This window comes from Coptis chinensis, chromosome 1 (genome assembly GCF_015680905.1).
Source record: "Coptis chinensis isolate HL-2020 chromosome 1, ASM1568090v1, whole genome shotgun sequence".
NCBI lineage: Eukaryota > Viridiplantae > Streptophyta > Magnoliopsida > Ranunculales > Ranunculaceae > Coptis > Coptis chinensis.
This window is the reverse complement of record NC_141456.1, coordinates 29,464,332-29,481,419: the sequence shown is the minus strand read 5'-3', so window position 1 is coordinate 29,481,419 and position 17,088 is coordinate 29,464,332. Positions and strand designations below refer to the sequence as shown.

General features: G+C 38.3%; 3 long non-coding RNA genes across 4 annotated transcripts; all 3 read left to right on the top strand.

Annotated features, from left to right (window-relative positions):
- Positions 1 to 993: 993 nt before the first annotated feature.
- On the top strand, positions 994 to 15,125 carry LOC147523356 (uncharacterized). The gene is made up of 3 exons (XR_015196304.1): positions 994 to 1,069; positions 14,602 to 14,661; positions 14,846 to 15,125. It is a non-coding gene; the product is annotated as an uncharacterized LOC147523356 (long non-coding RNA).
- Positions 3,303 to 10,927, top strand: LOC147523358 (uncharacterized). Of its 2 annotated transcripts, none has more exons than XR_015196303.1 (5): positions 3,303 to 3,401; positions 3,825 to 3,890; positions 3,984 to 4,060; positions 9,871 to 10,248; positions 10,888 to 10,927. It is a non-coding gene; the product is annotated as an uncharacterized LOC147523358 (long non-coding RNA). The 2 variants fall into 2 exon arrangements; XR_015196302.1 differs by lacking the exon at positions 10,888 to 10,927 and adding an exon at positions 10,496 to 10,518 and having other exon boundaries at positions 3,304 to 3,401.
- Positions 11,329 to 12,084, top strand: LOC147523357 (uncharacterized). The gene is made up of 2 exons (XR_015196301.1): positions 11,329 to 11,415; positions 11,509 to 12,084. It is a non-coding gene; the product is annotated as an uncharacterized LOC147523357 (long non-coding RNA).
- Positions 15,126 to 17,088: the final 1,963 nt, after the last annotated feature.

The window sequence follows — 17,088 nt, the reverse complement described above, 5'->3', positions numbered from 1 at the left end:
TAATATTGGTGATATATTATGATATAATGGATATGCTGGTATCACATGAATGTTAATATTGGTGGTATATTATGCCAGATTATATATACCCATGATGGTTGCAGTGAGAGTGAAATAGATGTATGTTATAAATGATTACGTTTGGGAAATCTAACTTTGTTTTGCAAGAGGGTAAAACTTATTAACTTTTTATGCAGAGATGTTATCCTACCCTAAGAAGACGTGCTGACTTAAAGGTAAAGTGTATCAAACTCATATTTAAATAAGTTGTTATATGTGTATGTAATAAGTGGAATATAAGTGGTAATTATATTGTGAGTTATTTTGGAAAGTGATAATGATGAATACTGTTATCACTACACCATAACAGCTTTTTTGTGACAGGGACTTTTCCCAATTTGTGACGCCAAATAGGCGTCAGAAAATTTGTGACATCAAATTGCCGTCAGTATTTGTTGCTTGGCGTCACAATAAATCAAAAATTAGTTTTTCTTTATTTATGAAATTTGCTTAAAACATAGTGACGGCAAAGAGGCGTGAGTTTAATAAAAATCCAAAGTCTCGTGTTTTGCATGTGCGAAAGGGTGAGGCGTCAGATTCCGATCTTTGCAATTTCTCTTTTTCTTCTCAAGACAGAAACCCTTTCCCGCTGAAAACTCTTCTCCACTTTTCTCAATCTATTCGAATTATCCACTCATTTTTCGTTCATCTTGATGAAAGTGAACTAAAGGAGGTAGTTTTATCATCTCAAATTCTTCATCTTAAGCCAAGCTACCATCTTTCCGATCTTTTAAGGTCAGTTTCTATAAAGATTAGTTTTTGTTTTTTCGCGATTTTAGTTTTTGGGTTTGCAATTCTTGATTTCGTTTTCTAGGGTTTTTAATTTTCTTGGTGAATGAGTTTGTTTATAATAGTTTGTTTAAGTTGGTTATTATAATGGTAATAATGGGTTTTCTTCTGAGTTTGTAGTATGTTACGTTTTTACCTCTTGTAATGTGGGGGTGGGTTAAAGGGACATGGAATTTCATCTAGTAGATGACCTGCTGATCTTAGCTAAAGTTGTTGCAAGGTTGGTTCTACGCTTGCTTCCTTTTCATTAGACATTAAGATTTTAGTTTGTCTCAATTAGTGAACCAATGTTGAAAGAACTGATTTAGATTATGAATCTTGCAGTGCTTCTTTGATACTGCGACTCACGTTTCTTTTGGTTTGTTGCAACTGTGTGGAGGGTGTGTACGCACCTTGATTGTATTTAATTTACAATTTACTTGACTGTGATCTTGTTCCTCTCCTCTCTATTCAAGGCAATGGACTCTAAGTCCTACTTTTGGTTCTGCCTCTTCCTCTGCGGCATAAACTGACACTACTGATGCTACTAGTGGTGCTGCTACATTGATTGGTGCTGCTTTACTGGTTGTTGTTGTTGGTGGGGGCCGGACCTGTCACAAATAGGGAATACGACCTAGGGACTGCCCTAGCGGCCTCAGCAGAGGTAACGAGCTACCCGTCTATTCCCACCCAACCCCGACGAGCTAGATGAGCGAATCCTCAGTAACTTTCATGTCTAATGGACCAGACATAGAACCCAAAGAACCAGTTTGCATCGTATATAATAGCCTTGGGTATTTCCTGAATCGATGGAGGATACTACCTCGCCAACAGTCGCTTTCCTTAATGGCTACCCGCTTTTGAGTGAACTCTTGGACTGGCAGGCAAGAAAGCTGAAAGATAACCGAAAAAGTACGATCTCTCACGGTATCCCACCTCTATATGTCCCTAGTTGTTCGCAGTGAATGAGAAACCGTAATCCAAGTCGGAAGTCCTCAACAGCAACGGTCCTCAGCTCATCACTAAATATAGATTCTACGGCCCGCGTTGTGAGTTTAATCAAGTCATTTTAGAAGCGACTCTAGTACTCAAGATCGAATAAAATGCGATTTCAGTAATGCCAATAGAATTCGTTTTTGTTCAATCGGCAAGTCAATTCCTTCTTGCTTGCTTTTTGTCTCTGCTTTGAAAGCTTGCGTGTTCAAGTGAATGGTCGAGGATTGAAAAGTCAACAAAGTGGAATGCATCATCCGAATCGAAAGGCGTAAGGCGTGGGGAAAGAAAGAGGTAATTGCTTGTCGTTTTTCAACTCCCTCCTATAAGCCTTGGATTGGCTTTATCAAGATAGGTTTGAAGTAGATTAGTTTAGTTAAGCTAATCCACTTCTTGAATCACATAAAGAGGTTCCTATCGGTCAAAGAAATGAGAATTCGTTGTTTGGTTGGCAGGGGACTTGGCTGTTCGGGATTGATCCTAGAAGGCCAACTTATAAAAGCGATAAACATCTTTTTCTCCCTGTCATGGTGTTAGCTCAGGTAGAACTATTTCTCTCGGTTCCTGTATTTATGTAGTGAAGGGAGTCTCGGGTGTGAAAAGGATAGAATCCAGCCGGGGAAGTAAATATGGAAGATTGCCCTCACCACTTCAGTTCTCATAGAAGGAGAAGCTGTGAGCTAAGAAGAAGAAGGAAAGGTTCTATGTAATAAGAAGTTAGATTGATAGGAAGGTACTCGCGGGAAATGAACTCTAGTCAAGATGAAGTTGGTAGGTCCGAGGGCGGAGCCAAAAGAAGAAGCGGGGATTGATAGCCTATTGAAACTGGAGCAAGGAAGGACCTATAAGTGACTAGCTCGCTTTGAAACTGGAATTCTATAAGCAAGACCTATCTTCAAGAGTTTAGACTAGCTCGAGTTCAGTTCAACCGGGCTAAGGCACGATTCTGATTTCGGTTACGACGTCCTTATTTCATTTCTTCTATAGAAAGATCTCCATATTTGTATTTCTTCACCAAGAAGCACACGGGTGAGGGATTTATCAGAATCTCGTTCAGAGTCAATGAAGGTTTGCTTGTGGTTCTATTTGATAGGTGTTTGCAATGGACTTTCGTCTCAAGCTCAGGTAGTTCAGTCTCCGGCACTACACCATAACAACTTTTTTGTGACAGGGACTTTTCCCAATTTGTGACGCCAAATAGGCGTCAGAAAATTTGTGACATCAAATTGCCGTCAATATTTGTTGCTTGGCGTCACAATAAATCAAAAATTAGTTTTTCTTTATTTATGAAATTTGTTTAAAACATAGTGACGGCAAAGAGGCGTGAGTTTAATAAAAATCCAAAGTCTCGTGTTTTGCATGTGCGAAAGGGTGAGGCATCAGATTCCGATCTTTGCAATTTCTCTTTTTCTTCTCAAGACAGAAACCCTTTCCCGCTGAAAACTCTTCTCCATTTCTCAATATATTCGAATTATCCACTCATTTTTCGTTCATCTTGATGAAAGTGAACTAAAGGAGGTAGTTATATCATCTCAAATTCTTCATCTTATGCCAAGCTACCATCTTTCCGATCTTTTAAGGTCAGTTTCTATAAAGATTAGTTTTTGTTTTTTCGCGATTTTGGTTTTTGGGTTTGCAATTCTTGATTTCGTTTTCTAGGGTTTTTAATTTTCTTGGTGAATGAGTTTGTTTATAATAGTTTGTTTAAGTTGGTTATTATAATGGTAAGAATGGGTTTTCTTCTGAGTTTGTAGTATGTTACGTTTTTACCTTTTAAACGTGGTATCAGTCAATTAGATGGAGGAGTTTAATTACAAGCTGAATAAAAGTACAAGCTTTGTTATACCCATAGTTAAGCATCTAAAGCACTCTCCTCTAAGATATTAAGTCAGAATCTTTTATATGCTTGTTGGTTTTGACTTTTGACATACACAAAATGGAATACTCTAAGGTGTGTGCTTGTTTATTTTAACTTTTGTTTGTTATTCTATTTTTTTTTCTAGTTTCCCTACACATAAGATGCCGTACAGATTTGGTGTTTTTAAAGTGGTGGCTTGAGAGTCGACAAGGTAGATATTGTTCATGCGTTTTATCCCTTTTTTTGCATACTTTTTTCTTTAGTCAACATTTCTTAGTTAATTGAAGTTGAGTTTCAAATGCAGGAAAAGTACAAACTTCTTACACTTAGCTTGGAGCTTTAGGTTTTGACATTGATTGTGCTCCCAGTGCTTGACTTCAGGTACATATATCTTCAATCATAGTGCCTATCATTTATTATTATTATTTTTATTTATTCATTTATTTTTTCCTATTTCTAATTGTTGTTAGTGCATTTCCCTTCGGAACATCTTATGTATTGGTTTCTTTTATGGTTCTTGGAGGATATACTAGTATACTGCATTGATGCAAAAATGATATGTATAGTCAGCAAAATACTATACTTACGCATGAGAAACGGTTGACTCACACTCGATTGAGTGAAAAAGCAACCGTAAAATGTATATGCAGGAATTCCAATGTTAACTATGTTGCTCTTCGAATATTGCCATACTTCCAAATCTTTGACGCCAATGGCTCCAGCAGCAAGAAGCTCTCTCCCCCCAGCCCTTGAAAAAATTATCCCATATTTGATACCAAAATGTAAAAGCGAGTAAGTATACAAAATGTGACTGCCCACACCTATTTCAAGATATGCATTTCTTGAGGACATCACTTAAGGAACAAAAAAAAAAATGTAATATGAAATAAAAGAGTTAGCGCCGCCCAGCCACATTCATACCATCCCTCCATCCAAACAGAATTGTGTTTCAAACAAGGTGATCTTAGGTGTTTAAAGAGTGAGGAACTGAATGATAGTATGGTTGGCTACCAAAAGCCTGTTTACAGAAGTTCAAACTAAACTAGTCCAAGAGAACCTAAGAATGGAGGTGCATGCATTTGCATGGACAGCATCCTTACAGGAGGTTGCTTGGTGCAAACAACCTCAGGCTTCTCAGTCGCCCGCTTTACAGTCCGACCTACACTGTAATCAGCTACCTCACGATACCTAGGCCTGGCTAGACACATAATAGAAACTATCATATAGTAAAACATAGGATGCAATGAAATTCAATCAGCAAATTCAGTCAGCGAACTCAAAAAAGAATAAACATGAACCACTCGCAAGATATATAACATACCTAGGAAAGCACGACCCCTCTCGGAGGTAGAGGAAATCATTGGTGTATTCATCAAACAAGGCCAATACAGCAACGACATAGAGTAAACCACTCTTTGTAGAGTTCTCCTAAAACAGAAAAAATAACTTATGAAATATACAATTGAAGTACAAGAAGTTTAGGCAAAATCAATCAAGGGAAAAAAGAGTCTACGTTAGGAAAAGTAGATGATCAAAATGAACTCGATATGCAACAAAGCAAAAGATAAAGTCCAAGAAAAAAACCGAACAGATTCCGGTAAAGAAGCTAAAGCCACAAACAATAGGCCACAACAAATCGAAAAGCCCAAAGAAACACACAAACCTGTTGACTCTGTGACACCGGCGGGAATAGAGATATTGGAACCAAATATTTTTTGTGGGCAGGAGATGAGAAATTAGAGAGAAGTGAGATGAGGTGAGAGAGGAGAGAAAATGTGGAGGGAGAATTCTGTAAGGGGGAAAGATTATTATTATTATTTTTTTGGTTTGTTTGGGGGGTACAGACAGACACCAACGAAGTGGTTTTTTAGGTGACTTCTAAAGCGACCTCAAGAGTTCGCTACGCTCACAGACTATATTGAATGGCCATACTTGATCAAATGTGTGCTTTTTAGCTTCTTTGCTTGACTGTGAAATAGAACTATATTGAGGCTAACCTCCTTAATAGGAAATTAATATGCTATTTGAACTATTTTGAAGAATTCGCATGTTGATTAATATGCTATTTTTTCGTGTAGTTTCTCTTTAATCATATTTTATAGTTGGCTATGTTATAGCAAGAAATGGGGGTATGCTTTTTTTTCCTTTACCTATTCATGGTACTGACAATTAGCTTAAACTTTATGATGGCTTCAAATTAACTAACTCTAGAGTTGTTTTTCTTGTTTCCATTCTTAAATCTTTATCTATATAGGGGTAAAATGTCACGACCCATTCAAAAGGACTGGATTTATGAACCAAACCGAAAGTGAGCATCGCGGTACGCACAAAGGGGTAGACGATTTTATTGATTTAGCAAAAGAAAAGTATGAAGGGTTTACAACATGTCCTTGCCCATGTACAACATGTCGGAATGGGAAAAGATTGGTATTTGATGAAGTCCGAAGGAATATAGTTCAAAATAGTTTTGATCTAACGTATGCGGTATGGTCCTTACATGGTGAAAAACGATCAAAGTATCCTGTGGTAGACATAGTTGGAGATGAAAACATTGAAGATAGAGAGCTTGGGCTAGGGAATTTTGTTGATGCTTCTTATGGCGTACATGAAGGTGGAAGGGGTGATGTGCATGGAGGGGATGGCGGTCAAACTTCTGATTTTGAACGACCTTTCGTTCCCGAACCAGATTTGGGTAAAAAGTATGCGGAGTACAAACTAAAAGCTGAAGAAAAATTATACCCTTCATGTGAGGGGCCTGTGACAACTCTATCTGCAGTTGTAGAGCTTCATGACTTAAAGAAACAGTATGGTTGGTCTGGAAATAGTGTGAGTGCACTCTTGTCTATGCTAAGAACTTGGTTACCAAAAGAAAACACTTTGCCTGAAAAGTGGCCAGTAATGAAGAAAATGTTGACCGACCTAGGTATGAAAGTTTAAGCATCGATGCATGCGAAGAATAATTGCATCTTGTATTATGGGACCAAAAAAGATTTGACGATATGTCCTCATTGCGACTCGCCCAGATATAAAGTGGAGGGTAAAACAGGGAAGGAGTCAAAAGTGCCTAAAAAAGTATTGAGACATTTTCCTTTAGGTCCTCGACTCCAACGATTATATACGATACCATCATTAGCACGGAAATGACATGGCATGCTCGAAAGCAACACCTTCATGGGATTATATGCGACATCCCCGTTGATTCAGTCCAATGGGAAAAATGTAAAGAGAGATGGCCGAATTAAGCTAATGAGGGCCGTAATGTTTGGCTTTGCGATTCGATGGCTTCAATCCTCGTGGTATTCAATCAACTGGCTACAGTTGTTGGCCTGTCATACTAGTGCCATACAATCTCCCACCTTCATTATGTATGAAATCCGACTTTCAAATGATGTCTTTGTTGATACCTGGACCAAAGGCGCCGACTACAAACATTGATGTTTTCCTTGAACCACTATTTGATGAGTTGAAACAACTATGGATGGAAGGAATCCCTGCGTATGACATGCACAAGAGGGAACACTTTACTTTGAGAGCTATGTTGATGTGGGGGATACACGATTTTCCGGCTTTTGGAAACTTATATGGTTGTGTGACACATGGTTATAAAGCATGTCCTGCTTGTGGTGACAACACCCCCTCAGAGCGTCTACCTTGTAGTAAGAAGATTGTGTACACAAACTACCGCTTGTTTCTTGATCCGGATCACCCATTTAGGTATAATAAACACTTTAAATATTGGCTAACTTTTTTGAATTCAAGTTATGTATAGTAAGCAATTCTAACACTCTCTATCTCCAGATATGGTAAGCACTTCAATGGGGAGCAAGAACATAACCTTCCTCCAACACGTCTTAAAGGAACTGATATTGACAAAATGCTGACTTGTGTTAAATATGTACCTGGTAAGATCCAAAAAGGTTCCAAACGGTCAAGAGTTGATGGGAGTATAAATGATGATGATGATGATGATGATGACGACGACAACAACGCTGGTGTTGAAGTTACAGGGGCTTTTTATAGGAGGTCCATTTTCTTTGAACTGGAATATTGGCCAAGTCATGAAGTTCGACATTGTGTTGATGTGATGCATGATGAGAAAAATGTTTCTGAACATATATTGAACTTGATCCTAGATGTGAAAAAATCAAAGGGATCTGATTCTTTGCTAGAGAGGATTTGAAGATGAAGGGCATCCGTAGTAGTTTGTGGATGCAAGAGGACTTAAATACCGGTAGACAGAAAAAACCAAAAGCCTCCTACGTCTTAGATGCTGATGAGAAAAAACATTTCTTCCAAATTTTGAAAGACTTGAAGCTTCCTTCGGGTTTTTCGTCTAACCTGAGCAACATTGTCGGTTCCAACCCACCTTCTTTGCTCACGATGAAGTCTCATGACCATCATGTTATAATGCAATATGTGCTGCCTGTGTTGCTTCAACATGCTTTTCCGAAAAACCGTGACTTGCGAAGAGCCTTACACCAGATAAGCTTATTCTTCAGACTCTTGTGCTCAAAGGTTTTAAGTCGTAAGGATATGGAAGGTGCCAAATTCATGATTGTAGAAGCGTTGTGTGTCTTGGAGAAGCATCTTCCACCATCTTTTTTCGATATTAGTATCCATTTGATGGTTCATCTAGCCGATGAAGCGTTGGTTTGTGGAGTTGTGTGGCCTAGGTGGATGTATCCTTTCGAGCAGTAAGTCAACTATGTGTCTTATATATTAGTTCAATTTCTTTTATAAAAATAATCTTTAACAGCACTAACACGTATACTTTCTGAATTTCTTAATACTAATAGAGCGATGAAAGAGTGTAAAAACATACCCAGCAATAAACGATATGTTGAAGGGTTAATTGTGGAGTCCTATATAGTTTCTGAATCTGTCCGATATGCTATGGAGTACATGCCGCGTGGAGGAAATAAAAATTGACTTCAGAACGCTACCTTGATGAAAATGGCGATTTCATTGATGAAGGGCCTTTGCTTGACTTCAAAGTTGTGATGTTAGAAACGGCGACAAGTGGATACAAATACTGAAGATGGCTTATTTTTCGATTACAAGTTGAAAGACTTCGATGAATTTTACAGGTGGGTTGTTCATTACGGCTTTGGAATTTAATATTTTTGGTAATTTATGAAGAATCATGTATGGACTTCCATGAATGAATTGCAGTGAGTATCGGAACTTGCAACCCCACTACTCGTGGTAGGGGAAAAGGAATAGCAAAGTCGAAGTGGAGATTCGCATTGTAATTCATTGTCCGGTTATAACGATAAGGTATTCTCTTACTTCGCATTTATAGTAGCTAAGCTAGGGTGAGCCTTTTAGTTTTGTTGATTTTTTGTTAATTATCTTTTTCTTTGTTGTATAGTTGTTGAAGGCTAAAAGCACGAAAGGCTTAATTTGTGGCGCTTAGTTAAAGGGCCAATGCACAAGGCTAAATCATATAAGAAATATCGCATTAATGGATTTGTCTTCGCTACTAAGTCTCATGATGATATTGTTGTCACTCAAGATAGTGGTGTTTGCATGAAGGCTATTACCTCATTTTACGGCAAGTAGGAAAGATAAAAATCCGGTTGACTTCGAAACCATGTGGTATGGGGTTATCAAGCAAATTTTGAGTTGGACTACACAACATTCCATGAAGTGGTCTTTTATTGTGATTGGGTGAGGGTTGAGGACAAAACTAATGGTTGTAAACTCTGTCCGATTCTAATTTGGTGATGGTCAACTTTAATAGGCTCAAGAGTGTCCATCATCAACTCGACGAGCGATCATTCTTGCCTCCGAGGCTAGTCAAGTGTTCTATTCGAAAGATTTGAAAAATCCTGATTGGTGGGTGGTCATACATCCTCCTCCTCGATTGAGTAGTAATGTAGATGAACTAGAAGCGCCAACGGAAGTCCACTCTATTTTTGAAGACCAACCTAACTTGATACCCCTGATGCAGAAAGTTCGCAAATGATAATAGTTGAAATATGCACTTTATTTATTTATTTTTGGGTAATGCATACTTCATGACCTTTATTTTTCTTTTTTTTTTGGTTGAGTATATATATGTGTTGTGCCAATATATCTTATCAAGTCTATTAATTAGGTATTTCATTTATGATTTTTCTTAATTATATGTGCCAAGTTTGTGTTATATTTGTTTTGATGAACCCGACTTCACTTTCTTCAATTATTAGGTTATTTGTTAAATAATGGCTTCAAGTTCACAACACCGTGGTGTGTCCCAATCTTCTCCTTCCGGTTCACAACACCGCACTTTGTCCCAATCTTCTCCTTCCGGTTCTCAGCACCGCACTATGTCTCAATCGTCTCCTTCTGGTTCTCAGCAACCTAGTGTGTCCCAACCATCTCATTCAACGGGAGACAATACTTCCCAATCTAAGAAAACTAAGTTGCCAGTCATAGTGCAAGCCGATGGTAGGGTAACAGGAGTTTATGGTGGCAAATGGAGCAGTAGAGTCGGGCATTGGATACGAGCTATTGTTCCAATTTCTTATGCAAGTTGGGATACAGTAGATGATACATTCAAAGATGAAGTTTGGGGAAAATTAATGGTAACTATTTATCTGCCCTTTTTTTCATTTATAACCATATTTTAACCCAATGGAGCAGGCCATGGACCATCTGTAGTTAGTTATTCCTCTTAGTTAAGGCTTCCCCACCTATTGATAGTCAAGACCATATACCATGCAAAAGCGTTTTAGCTCATTGTATGTAGTTTCTTTTCAATATATATATTATTATGTGATTTGTATATATGTAGTTTCATATATATTATAAATGTATATATGTGATTTGTAGGAGGAGTTCCAACTCAATGTAAAACCCAACAATGGCGCCAAAATATCTGAGAAATGGTTTTCTCCTAAGTTGCGATCTTGGAAATATGGTTTTGCGACATAAAATTTTGAAGAATTGTGAATCTGAGCAAGATGCTATTTTATCATGTCCAACGGGTTTGATCCAAGTCATTGGGAAGCATTTGCAATCCGTGAGAGCACACAAGAAGTCAAGGATCTTTAGCTAAGAATGCTCAAAATAGAAGTATGAATTTCGTTGACCATACTTGTGGGAGGAAACCTTATAGCGAGAATATTAGAGGAACTTGTATGTATTATTATAACTAATTCATATTTTGCTTTCATTTGATATGTTACTACTTACTAAATCTTGTTGTATACTTGTTTGTGTAGGACGAAGCAAATCCAGGGAAGAAACATAGACGTACGGATGGTTGGAAATATGGTCATGAACATCGAGATGGGACTGTTTTTGAATAATGCCCGAGAGTTATATATGCGAGTTTGTAAAAAACTCTCTTATTTATGTACCTTTATTACGTCTTGCCGTCCATATTCACGTATAGGCCCAAAACACTTTGTAGATCTTATTTTGTCATATCACTTACAAAAATTTTAGGAACAAGTTACAAGTGTTGAAGAAGAGATGGCAGAAGAGTCAAGTGAACGTGGGGGTGATGCTGATTACGACATCACACGTGATCCGCTTGCTCGAGTTTTTGGGAAGGATAAAGGGAGACGTACTCGTGGATATAGCTCTTGCATGTCCAACAAACAAGTGCAAAAGTTTGCTATAGCAGAGGTATTTACTTGAGCAGGAGAGCTCAAGTAACTTCGAAGCTCGAGAATGAATTATCTGAGGTGAAGTCTACAGTGGGGAACCTCTTGGCTGGCCAAACAAGAATGGAGACTCTGATGGCAGTGAGTTATGGCGTGCCCTGTGCTATTTCTTATATTTCCATAGTTGTAACTTTTTTTTTATTGTAGCTAATTGTTGTTGTTCAATGTGTATAGGGTATTCTTGAAAATATGAGACATAATGGATCGACAAATGGCCAACCATGCATGCATACAACTGAAGTTGATTCTACTTCTGTCCGTCGTACTCAGCAAGTCCCAAATTTGAACCCTCCTTCTAGATTGTCTTCTAATCCTAATGTGAAGATATTGGGGAGGAAAGGTGAACACGTGGCTAATGGCTATGTTAAGTCTGACAATAAAAAATGTCATTTTAGAGATATTGTAGGAGATGAAAAGGTTGTGTATGTTACCAATGTCTTGGTTGGCGATGCTCCTGTGTATGATGGTCCCCAAGATGATATCGCGTATCTACGAGATATAGCTACTGGAGGTTTCTTGATTTGGGCTGGAGGTAGGTTGCAATATGAAGATTAAATTGCATGCTTGCTATTATAAACTCTTTATCTTCCTTTTTGTTTTGTTATGTTTTAGTTTGGAACTCAAGTGGTATGAAACCTCATGTTAAGTGTATGGAAACTTAGATAGTTTATCTGTGGTTATTTTGTGGCTTGTATATATGGACCTTTTGTTCATGGATATTTTAAGTAATGAATGAACACTTTTTGTTTATATATACGTGTGTTTGCTCCTTACCATTGGTCGTTCATATGTATTTGCATGTGGTTGCTTTTGCAGGTTTAGAGTTGAGTATACTAACCCTTTTTTAACTCCGCCAATGCAACTAATCAAGAATTTGCATTGCCGGTCTCAAGCCCGGATAAAGGAGGAGAGAGAAAGGTGACTACTTCATAAAGACTTGTATATCAAAGGTATGGCACCTTATAGTGAATTAAACTAATTTATATGCTTGCAAAGTACATGTAACATTTATAAAACTCATTATCTGTTTTTCACTTTTCAAGGTTGTTTCAACAGTCCTACTCGAGAGTGGGATGAGGGCATTGCATGGGCACTAGATAGTCCTCCAAAAGGTAAATAGATTCTCGGCAGCTTTATACATGTCGCAGCCTTGTATATCAAAGTTCATTAGGAAAGTAACAATCTAGATGATACATACTATTTTGTATATAGTCTGGCGGTAGAGCAGCATTGTCGAAAACATAAAATTATTTTGTATATAGTACGCTATGTCACCTAAATGTTTTGAATGGAAGGTCCGCTATTGTTTTCTTGTTGGCGGTCACGGAGTGCGGAGTGGAGGTTGCAAATTTACTTGATCTTGGTGATCTCGTTCCTCTCCTCTTGATTCAAGGCAATGGACAAAAGAATCCGCTTTTGGTTACGCCTCTTTCCTCTGCAGCATAAACCGTGACACTACTAATGCTACTAGTGGTGCCGCTACATTGATTGGTCTTTGCTTTTGGTTGTTGTTGTTGTTGGTGAAATTTGGACACATCACAAATAGGGAATACGACCTAGGGACTGCCCTAGCGGCCTCAGCAGAGGTAACGAGCTACCCGTCTATTCCCACCCAACCCCGACGAGCTAGATGAGCGAATCCTCAGTAACTTTCATGTCTAATGGACCAGACATAGAACCCAAAGAACCAGTTTGCATCGTATATAATAGCCTTGGGTATTTCCTGAATCGATGGAGGATACTACCTCGCCAACAGTCGCTTTCCTTAATGGCTACCTGCTTTTGAGTGAACTCTTGGACTGGCAGGCAAGAAAGCTGAAAGATAACCTTCGAAAAGTACGATCTCTCTCTGGTATCCCACCTCTATATGTCCCTAGTTGTTCGCAGGTGAATGAGAAACCGGTAATCCAAGTCGGAAGTCTTCAATAGGCAACGGTCCTCAACTCATCACTAAATATAGATTCTACGGCCACGTTGTGAGCGAATCAAGTCATTTTAGAACGACTCTAGTACTCAAGATCGAATAAAATGCGATTTCAGTAATGCCAATAGAATTCGTTTTGTTCAATCGGCAAGTCAATTCCTTCTTGCTTGCTTTGTCTCTGCTTGAAAGCTTGCGTGTTCAAGTGAACGGTCAGGGATTGAAAAGTCAACAAAGTGGAATGCATCATCCGAATCGAAAGGCGTGGGGAAAGAAAGAGGTAATTGCTTGTCGTTTTCAACTCCCTCCTATAAGCCTTGGATTGGCTTTATCAAGATAGGTTTGAAGTAGATTAGTTTAGTTAAGCTAATCCACTTCTTGAATCACATAAAGAGGTTCCTATCGGTCAAAGAAATGAGAATTCGTTGTTTGGTTGGCAGGGGACTTGGCGTTCGGGATTGATCCTAGAAGGCCAACTTATAAGAGCATAAACGTCTTTTCTCCCTGTCATGGTGTTAGCTCAGGTAGAACTATTTCTCTCGGTTCCTGTATTTATGTAGTGAAGAGAGTCTCGGGTATGAAAAGGATAGAATCCAGCCGGGGAAGTAAAGCTAAAAGATTGCCCTCACCACTTCAGTTCTCATTGAAGGAGAAGCTGTGAGCTAAGAAGAAGAAGGAAAGGTTCTATGTAATAAGAAGTTAGATTGATAGGAAGGTACTCGCGGGAAATGAACTCTAGTCAAGATGAAGTTGGTAGGTAGGAGGGCGGAACCAAAAGAAGAAGGGGATTGATAGCCTATTGGCTGGAGCAAGGAAGGACCTATAGCTTTCTTTGGCTCGGCCATCATCGTGAGATTTAGATCGGTCACTAGCTCTCGTGTTCGATCGGGTATAATTCTTTTCGTGTACTTGTGAGAATCAATCCTAGCATGAACCTCTATACTACTACCCTAGAACCAATCTTCTCTCTCTGTTCTCGCGGCTTACACGCCTATCCTCGGTCGATCGGGGAATATTCCTAGCCAACGTCTCTTTGTATATCCATAATTTGTTCGATCGGTAAAATCTTCTTCCTATACATTTCCATTTGGTTATGCTATCGCTGTTGTTCTTCGTGCATTACGCGAAATAAATTTAACGCGTTGATGGGCAAGAGTTGGTGGTAGTAATTTTGGACTATTTATTGGTTTTACTTTCTATGTTACATTGTCTTTGTATTATTTTATGCTATACACATGGGCTAGGGAATTATCCTTCAAGAATAATGCAATATCCATTAAGTGGGGTAGTTGCCTGTTGACCAGCAAGATTTTAGCATGCAAATGATCTTGTTTTATATACTGCAGGTTGTAAAGACTGTCTATGCATCTCCAAGTTGTGTCAATTTTCATCTAGACTCGAAAAAAGTAAGTGCCTCGTACTGTAAACAGTGATCCATCTTCAATTTGATTTCTTTATTTCCTCCCTCTCATTCAGTCTCCAAGAATCGTAGTCTGGCTTGACAGATTTATTTGAATAAGTAGGGGGACTTTTATTTCAACCGTATTGTTGGTCTTTCATGGTTTTGTTCTGATTCAACTGTCTTGCTAGTTCCTTTACCAGATAACAGGCAGAGTAGTAATGCTCCTACTAAGAAACTGGGATTCGGCTAGTGGGTTCAGGTAAACGAACGGCTGTACCTTCTATATTCCATGAAGAAGATGAAGATGATAGGGATAAAGACAAGAAAATGAGGCCCTTGGTTCCTATTGATTACTCAACGGAGGAATTGCAAGATGTCCAAACTGGTTTCAGGACACCACCACCTAATTTGGCTGCGGCAGTGGAGTTTGCCAAGTGCATTTCAAATGTTAAACGAAAAGAAGAACGAAATGAAATTTGAAATGATGAGGCCGGACATCGTTCGAGGGATGACTACAAGGAGAAGATAAGCCCGACCGTGGCGGGGGCGTGAAGCGTGTTAAGACACAAGATAACAAAAACTTTTGGATGCAAAGTAGTTGATTGACATGATTCCTAAGACAAAGGAGGAGCTGTTCTCATATGAGATAAATGGGGCAAAGGTAATGCGATAAGGTATGAGGAACATTCATATGATGTTATTTACTTATTTTCATATGTTGTTTTTCATTAAATACATTTTTTCTGCTGCAAATTGTTAAAACACACACACACACACACAAGTTTGGGCTTGTCTTTCCCTCTTTTAATGCTCTTGATGATGGACTTTACACACTTTGCATACAAAAGCGTTATTATTCTAGCATTCGTAACTGCTCTTTTAGTTAGCTTAGCTAGTATGCATTGTAGCTAAACCGAATTGAGTCCAGTTCTTGTGCCCGGAATGAACAAAACCTTTTTCTTTACCTAGTTAAAATCATTGCTCTCGGTTTTCTTTGAATCCCAGGAGGGGATTCTTTCTAAGTCAGATGACGAACGGAAGGGAAGGCGCAAGGTTCACCAAAGTGCATTTTGCACTATGTGGCCCCAATCATTGAGTTAATATTTGATATGTCCTTGAGTCCAATGAGACTAAAGAGTTAGAAGTGTTAGACTCCAAGAGCAGCAATGCATATCTAGTATAATAGGTTACCGCTTCTACTTATCCATTGTTTTATCTGCTCTTTCCTTTGTATCTGACTGGCTAGGCTGTTCCTAGTAGCTAGATATCTAGGTATCAAGTAAGTTCTATAGTCTTAAACTCATGAGACGATCTCGAGGTTGGATAGGCTTCCTCGCCTAGGTGGTGGATGGGAAGAATCCTCGTCCAAAGCTTAAAGGAAAAGGCGGTAAAGCCCGAAAGCGAAAGCATAACTTCTTGTAAGTGTAATTCACAAAGGTGCTTCCAGACATCCCAAAAAGTATCTCATTATTCTTTTGTGGTAATGGTTGAAAAAACTTTTATTGCCGTCTTTTTTAGTCATTACTCTTTTTGTTAGGCAAATGGGACTCGAGCCTGACGTCTGATATATGATATGCTGCACATTTGAATATATTGTCGTCTGATCATTGAGTTATTTTTTGAGCATGTTGAATTACTTGACATCTGAAAAAGAAACTTTTTCGTTTAATTACGGTTTAATAGTAACAATTTGTTGTGAAGATTAAGGTTTGAATTTGGAAAGTGATGCTGATGAGCAATTTGGTTTATATTCCTTTCACTCAAGCTATATGCATTAGCATTGAAGGACCTTGAGATGAAGGTGAGTTTATTTTACTCATTATCTTATGATTTTCTTTTAGTAATGCTTATAGCTTTGAATGGTATTTATAGTCATTACAATTGATTGTCAAGAACCCGGGTTTGTTATATATGAACTTAAAAGTGTTAAAGATCGAATATATAGGCAGAACCTTTGCGCTGGAATGACTACTTATGTGTCTTTGCCATTTGCACAAGATATAAGATTAGATGAACTCTTACTTCACTAAAACACAGTCGAGCGTGTGTTACTTCATTAAAACACAGTCGAGCGTGTGTTATTTCACTAAAAACACAGTTGCTCGTGTGTTATTATGATTAAACCTGAAAATTTATGCCTCATACCCATATTAAAAGCAATGTATCTTGGTGATTATCGCAACATCTATGTTAATGTCTAGATGAATGCATGTGTACAAATTCTCATAATATGGGTTTCTTAAATTTTGTGTCCTACTAATGTTATATATCCTAGTTCATTATCACTTCTTGGCACCTTAAATGTATGTTTACTTCATAGGTGACAATAAATCTAAGGATGGGGAACTACAGAGTTATGTGCAAGGCCATGAAGATGTGGAGATAAGGGGTGGACTATTTTCATATATTTTAAGTTCAGGTTTGAAAAATC